The sequence below is a fragment of the Carlito syrichta genome, unplaced genomic scaffold (assembly GCF_000164805.1).
Source record: "Carlito syrichta isolate Samal-C Ts95f unplaced genomic scaffold, Tarsius_syrichta-2.0.1 Scaffold313936, whole genome shotgun sequence".
NCBI classification, from domain to species: domain Eukaryota; kingdom Metazoa; phylum Chordata; class Mammalia; order Primates; family Tarsiidae; genus Carlito; species Carlito syrichta.
The window spans coordinates 227,621-235,067 of NW_007258032.1; positions in this window are offsets into that span (position 1 = coordinate 227,621).

The following is a 7,447-nucleotide window of genomic DNA, read 5'->3' on the forward strand; positions in this document are numbered from 1 at the left end:
ACTGGGTTCTCTCACTCTGAAGTAATCCTAAAAACAGGTATAATGCATAAATCAACTTTTTAATACACCCCAAGTGATGTTATGTAAAATAAAATGTGTAGGAGGCCACTGATTTGAATTGAGCTCCTCCACTAGGTCCCAACAGACCAACCCAAATCCAGTGACTCATGCCAGAGTCCCAGGTCATCAAACCAAAACTAAGTTGCTTATCTGAGCTTCTGAGAAATCAGGAGAGAGAGTTAACAGCCCAAATCCCCAGACAAGTCAGCATTAGCCTGCATGATAAGGAAGTGCCCTCTACATTATTACCCTTACAAGGAAAATAACCTGATGTTAATCAATCCACTTTTTGTATTGTTTCCTTGTTCCTGTTAAGTTGCCTTATAAAAATCGACTGCCCTGCCATGTCCAGCACACCTGTTTTTAGATAAGATGCTACCCAATTTATGAATCACAAATAAAAGCCAATTTGATTATTTAACAACGTTTCAAATTTGTTGAAATGTTTCCCGACAGTTGTATGTATCAAGGGTTCCTTCCCCCTAGAGCCACAGCTCATCAGCTCAAGTGAGCTAACCGACAAGGGACTGGCTGGAGCTGGGAAACCTAATCCAGCTTCCTTGATCTAGAGAAAAAGGGGAGTTCCACAGCTGTACCCCAGCTACAATAGGGTCGGCCTAGAGAACAGGTCCTCCCTAGAATAGTCACAGCTCTATTAAAGGTTAGGGAGAGAAAGTAGGTGGTGTTCGAAGCGAAACATCAAAGAAAACAACTCTGTTCCATCTGAACACGCACTTCCCAAACTCTCTGGGAAATTAGGCAGGGTATTAATAGTTCATATCGTGATTTCCCCCTAATAAGAGTAGTGGACAGAAATGACCAACTTCCTCTCCCTTGCTGCTTAGTGAAGGTACAACAGGGAGACCTACCTGCTTCCAGCTGAACATGGGTCGTGCAGAAACCCTCAGACATGAACGCAATGAGCAGCCCTTCACACACTACTGCTAGCAAGAGTATGTATCTCGAATTGCTGGGTCATATGTGGACACTATGTTTAACTGCTAGGCCTGAGCTGCTTTAGAAACCACTGAAAACATATTCTACCCATGTTCCTTCCAGATGAGTCTTTCAAGCATGTGTGCCTTTCATGATGGGTGATTTACGGGCGCACCTGCCCACACTGTGCTGAGTGTTCAGCAGTTTTTAGCCCCAAACGACCTCCATGCCCCAGCCTCCCTATTCCCCTGATCTCACCCCAAGTGACTGTTTTATTTCCCCAGATGAAGAAAAGTCCTCAAAGGGAAACATTTTCCCGAGGTGAAAAAGGTGAAACAAAAAATGGCAGAAGCACTAAAAGTCATCAAAATTGACAAGTTCAAAAACTGCTTTTTGAGCAGTGGAAAAAGCATCTCTATAGGTATATTGCATCAAACCGAAAGTATGTTGAAGGTGACTGAAGTTTAAACATGTAAGAATAAATCCACAATGTTTTATAAATAAATTCTGGTTTTGGGGGGGTTCCCCCCTCGCACTTGTATCTTCAATTCTATTTAGCTGGATTTTATGTTTCACTGATTTACCAAGTTCCTTTCATTACGATTGTTTCCTGTTTTTAAAGGGGGATATTTTGAAGAGGGAAAATTTATAGAACTACACGTGCATGAAGTAGGAGTGCAATAATCCTATGAATCACCAGAAGTCGTTTCTCCAAAATCAGGTGAAATGGGGACTACAGATTTTCCTGATGCCTTCAAAGCATGCCAGTATTGTGGAGGGTCACTGTACTGTCTGCAGATATGTATACCTATGTTTACTTGTAAAACAACTATGGATGTACAATTAATATATCACAAAATGCATATGGCATAAATCTAAAGCATACAATTTTTAGTATATTCACGAAGTTGTGCAATGACTAATTCAAGAACATTTCCATCCTCCCCAGAAGAAGCCTGCACGCATCAGCTGTCACCCCCATTCTCCACGTCCTACCCCAGCCCGTGGCAACCATTAATCTTCTTTTCTCTATAGATTTGCCTGTGCTGGACATGTCACATAAACATAAACTCCAATATGTGCCCGTATAAAAAGCAACTGTTCGGCCATAGCTGCTACCCAATTTATGAATCGCAAATAAAGGCCAACTAGATCACTTAACATTTCACATTTGTTGAATTACACCCAGCTTAAAACTGAACATAATGCTTCCAAGATTCATGCATGCTGAGTGTGTATTAGTGCTCCACTCCTTTTTAATGCTAAGTAAGTCCACTATTTATGTGGCTACACATTGTTCAGCCAGTCATCAGTTACTAGACATCTGGGCTGTTTGCACTTTTTTTTTTTTAAGAGTCTCACTGTCACTCAGGCTAGAGTGCAGTGGCACGCTCATGGCCACTGCAGCCTCAACTTACTGGGCTCAAGCGATCCTTCCACCTCAGCCTTCCAAGTAGCTCGGACCACAGGTGCACACCACCATACCTGGCTAAATTTTTGATTTATTGTAGAGATGAGGTCTCGCCAAGTTGCCCAGGCTGTTCTCAAACCCCTGGGCTCAGGCAGTCCTCTCGTCTCCACCTCCCAAAGTGCTGGGATTACATAGTGCCAGCACATCCAACTTTTTGATTAAAACAAACCTAGTGGATATTAAGTAGTTATCTCATTGTGGTTTTGATTTGCTTTTCCCTATTGACTGAGGATGCTGAGCGCCTTTCATGTGTTAACTTATTAGCCATTTCTGTATCTTCTTTGGAGAGATGTCTATTTAAGTCATTTCTCAACTGTTAACTGAACTGGCATTTTATTATTAGTTTTAAGAGTGCTTGCTGGGTGCGGTGGCTCACACCTGTTATCCCAGCACTTTGGGAGGTGGAGACAAGAGGACTGCCTGAGCACAGGGGTTCGAGACCAGCCTGGGCAACTTGGCGAGACCTCATCTCTACAATAAATCAAAAAATTAGCCGGGCATGGTGGCACGTGCCTATAATTGCAGCTACTGGAAGGCTGAGGTGGAAGGATCACCTGAGCCCAGTGAGCCAAGGCTGCAGTGGTTGTGAGTGTGTTACTGCACTCTAACCTAGGCGACAGAGTGAGACTCCTACTCAAAAAAAAAAAAAAAAAAAAGTGAAATACAGGCCCAGGCATAGTGACTCATGCCTATAATCCCAGCACTTCGGGAGACAGTCAGAATACTGCTTGAGTCCAGGAGTTTGAGACTAGCTTAGGCAATATAGCAGGACCTTGTCTCTACCAAATCAAACAATAGCTGGGCATGGTGGTGTGTGCCTGTAGTCCTAGCTACTCAGGAGACTGAGATGGAAGCATTGCCTGAGCCCAGAAAGTGGAGGCTGCGGTGAGCCATGATCATGCCACCGCACTCTAGCCTGGGCAACAAAGTGATACCCTGACTCAAAATAAACAAACAGGTAAATATAAGTTAACAGAGTGAGACCCAGCTCAAAATATAACAAATAGTTAAATATAAATTTACTACAGTTTACTACACGACCTGGTAATTCCACTGCTAGGAGTCCTTTTTCAGGAAAACATGTCCTCGCAAAGACACATGTATGTGAGCATTCATAGCATCATTAGTTATATTAATAAGTTGGAAAGCCAAGTCTGTCAACTGATGAATGGAAAAACAGAGTGTTATATCCAAATAATAGAACACTAAATCAGCAACTAAAGGAACTAGGTACAGGTATATGCTAGAACATGAATGAACCTCAAAAATATTATGCTAGAAGATGCCAGATGCAAAAGAATAGAAATTGTATGATTCTACTCATGTGAAATTTCTACAAAGGGAAGATCTATACAGAAAGCAGATCAGTGTGGGCAGTGGCTGAGGGTAGGAGCAGGAATTAACAGCAAAGCAGCATGAGGACATTTACTGGGCTGATGAAAATTGTTCTAAAATGGATTGCAATCATGGTTGCACAACTCTACACAGTCACTAAAACTACTGTACGTTTACAATGGGTAAATTCTATGGAGTGTAAACTATACCTTAATACAACTTTTCTTCAAAGTACCAAGACATCAAAGTCTTAGAAATTACTATTTAAAAATGCACTGGCTTGGGCCAGGCACGGTGGCCCAAGTCTGTAAACCCAGCACTTTGAGAGGTTAAGGCGAGTAGATTGCCTGAGCCTAGGGGTTCGAGATCAGCCTGGGCAAGTTGGTGAGACCTCGTCTCTACCATTTATCAAAAAATCAGCTGGGCATGGCAGCATGCACCTGTTGTTCCAGCTGCTTGAAAGGCTGAAGCATAAGGATCGCCTGAGCCCAGCAGGTCGAGGCTGCGGTGGCCATGAGGATGCCACTGCACTCCAGCCTGGGCAACAGAGTGAGGCTCTGACCCTAAAAAAAAAAAAAAAAAAAAAAAATCAAACAAATCCGCAATGAATTCTAATAAACTATCAGTATTAAGAACATTAGCATTTGCTTGGAAACTAAGCATGCTACTTTTAAAGGAGCCCCACGACACTCCTCTGTAAAACCTGATTAATTAAGCCTCTTTTAGCTAAGAGTCACATCATTATGTGACAAAGTCACTGTCAACAGCTTCCCTCAGCATGGTCTCTCAGCCATTCCATGAGTTTTCTGCCAACTTTGTCTTATCGTACTCCTTTTTCGTAAAAATCTCTAGCTTGATGTTGCCCAAATCTTCCATTAGATTCAGTTTTCTCAGAATATGTTACGACCTGAACTTTTAACACTTTGTATGAACATGCATTGATATATACTTTCTAAATACCACACGTATTTTCCTTGTTTGCTCATTAAGCCACTCACATGCTGCCCCTGATAAATTCAAACATTTAATTCTTTTAAGTCAGGCCTTGTTTTCACTATTTTGGCTAAATATTCTGCCTAAATAGTGCCGCCTTCTGTGTTAAGACTGGCTCTAATTTCAGCCAGACTCCATTTCTTTCCATTCCACTGACGATTTGCCAAAGAGATAATGTGCCCTCTAAAGCCAGCCATTAAAAAAATTTCTTTTTACTGCGTATTTTTTCCCAAACCAAATCTCATATGAAAGACTAATATCCTCCAGCAAATAAAAGTAGAAAGCTATAAAGGAAGAGGCACCCTGCCATGGCCTAGCCGCATGAAAGACAGCAGTCCCAAGTTACAGCTTGAAAATCAACGCTCAATATTACAAGCTACAATGTGCTTTCTGCACAGTACAACTACAAAAAATTAAACTGAAAATACCTAAGCAATGCTTGAAACAAGAGAAACCTGAACATATTTATATTTAAAATACTTGTAAAAATCTCAATTAAAGAAATAGATGACTGTAAAACTATTCCCTTTAAATAACTTCTCTTTAAAACTCCATAAATATAGACATTACTTATCAGAAATTCCATTTGTTACAAAGGCTGTGCACCTTTTATCATAACTTCCTTATTTATGAGTTTTTTTTTTAATGGAAAATCAAAAGCCACATTAACAAAAAATGTTGAACCTAGTGGAAAATTGTCAAGTAAATGAGTCAATGAGCAAGAAATGCCACTTATCCAACAGGCAGTAAAGAAAGTAAGATGACAAGTATGCACTAATAAAACCATCATAGAACAGTATTATGAGTTTGAAAAAATAACACTATCTGCCTCCACAATCAGGTACAAATAATGCAAATATTCAACAAAAATGCCAGCAAATAGTAAAAAAAACCTGGAAAAGGGATTTGTACTATTGAGAATTTTCAAATCTGTCTTAACTAGAAAATAAATACCCTTTTCCCAGAAATCAAACGTGTCATGATAAATAATTTCATCACATTTCTGTGAAATAAAAATATAAATTATTGCTATGATTGTAAAAATGGAGTCAATAAAGAGTTCAGAAATATACTCAAGTTTAGACTCAATTAGATGATAAGCCATAATTTGAACCCTGATTATCACTTTATGTAGCAATCGCAATTCAGGTTTTGGCCCTCAGTTATCAAGATATATGTTAAATAGTTCACAGTTAAAAACATTTTATCATTACATTTCCAAATTTGGTAAAATCTTATCAAAATATCTAAGTATTCAATATGTTATATTGTTAAAAATATAACACTTAAAGAAAACTGCTGAGGAGCCAGATAAGTATTTTCTATTAAATATACAACATTTAACATTTAGAACTACATAAATTAATTCTTGCTGAAAGTTGATGCAGTTTTACAAAGGCATAATTTGTTAACCATAATAAACTTCCCCAGCAGCACTTTTTTTATTCCAAAATTCTTTCAATGAGGTTTAACTTTCTTCTGTTCCTCATATGTAAAAATTAATGTTTGAAATATGTAGTCTTGATAGCAACATGTTTAAAAATCTAAGCAAAGTTTACATTAAGCTAGCTACAACTAAAAGTTTTTGATGATCATCAAATAAAAAAAAAAATAAGTGAAGCTGGGCTTGGTGGCTCAGCCTGTAATCCTGCGCTTTGGGAGACTGAGGTGAGTGGACTGCCTGAGCCCTCGGGATCGAGACCCGCCTGGGCAACTTGGGGAGACCTCATCTCTACAATAAATCAAAAAATTAGGGCGTGGTAGCACATATCTGTAGTTCCAGCTACTTGAAAGGCTGAGCAGAAGGATTGCCAGACCCCAGCAGGTCGAGGCTGCGGTGGCTGGGAGCGGCCACTGCACTCCAGTCTGGGTGACAGAGTGAGACTCCAACTCAAAAAAAAGGTGAAAACTTCATTCACTTAGTTCTTTCTGAGTGAAAAAAAACAGCGAACCTTGCTTAAATAAGAATTCTCCAGTAAAGATGTCATGTAAAAGAGTTCACATGTTATTTCGTTGAGTAAATTTACTTTCTCTCATTAAAACTTTTTAACAGTCTAAGAAAGGACACATACTTACAATGCCATATTACACAACTACAGTATTTTTAATTAAATAAAGCAGCCCAATATAACTGTAAACATTTGAAATGTAGTAAACGAGACTTGGCATGTCTTTTCTTCCTAAAACCTGCCATTACAATGCTCTTTCCATGAATAATTATTCTTCCTGGAAAAAGTTTTCAGGTATATTTTAGTCTATAAAAAAATAATACACTGAAATAATTTGTGAAAAAATTTAGTCATGGCAATCTTACTGAAGCTTTTATTGCCTCTGTTGGTAATATGACAGGGATTTTAAGAAACACGATTCAGCTTACAGAGATATGCAGATGATATTCATTAAAGATAATCTTGATCTCAAGTATTTTTATATGTGGGCACTTCTAATTTTATACATTTTACTATTTAAAAAGCATTACATTTTAAAATGTGTATCTGTTTTGACATTTGGCAAAAAGGAAACTGTACCTATGGTTCAGTTTAAAACAAAGAATCAGCATGGGGAGTTTACCAGAATGAAGACTGAAACACTTATGAGTTAAAGTTGTGTGTGTGTGTGTGTGTGTGTGTGTGTGTGTGTGTGTGTGTGTGT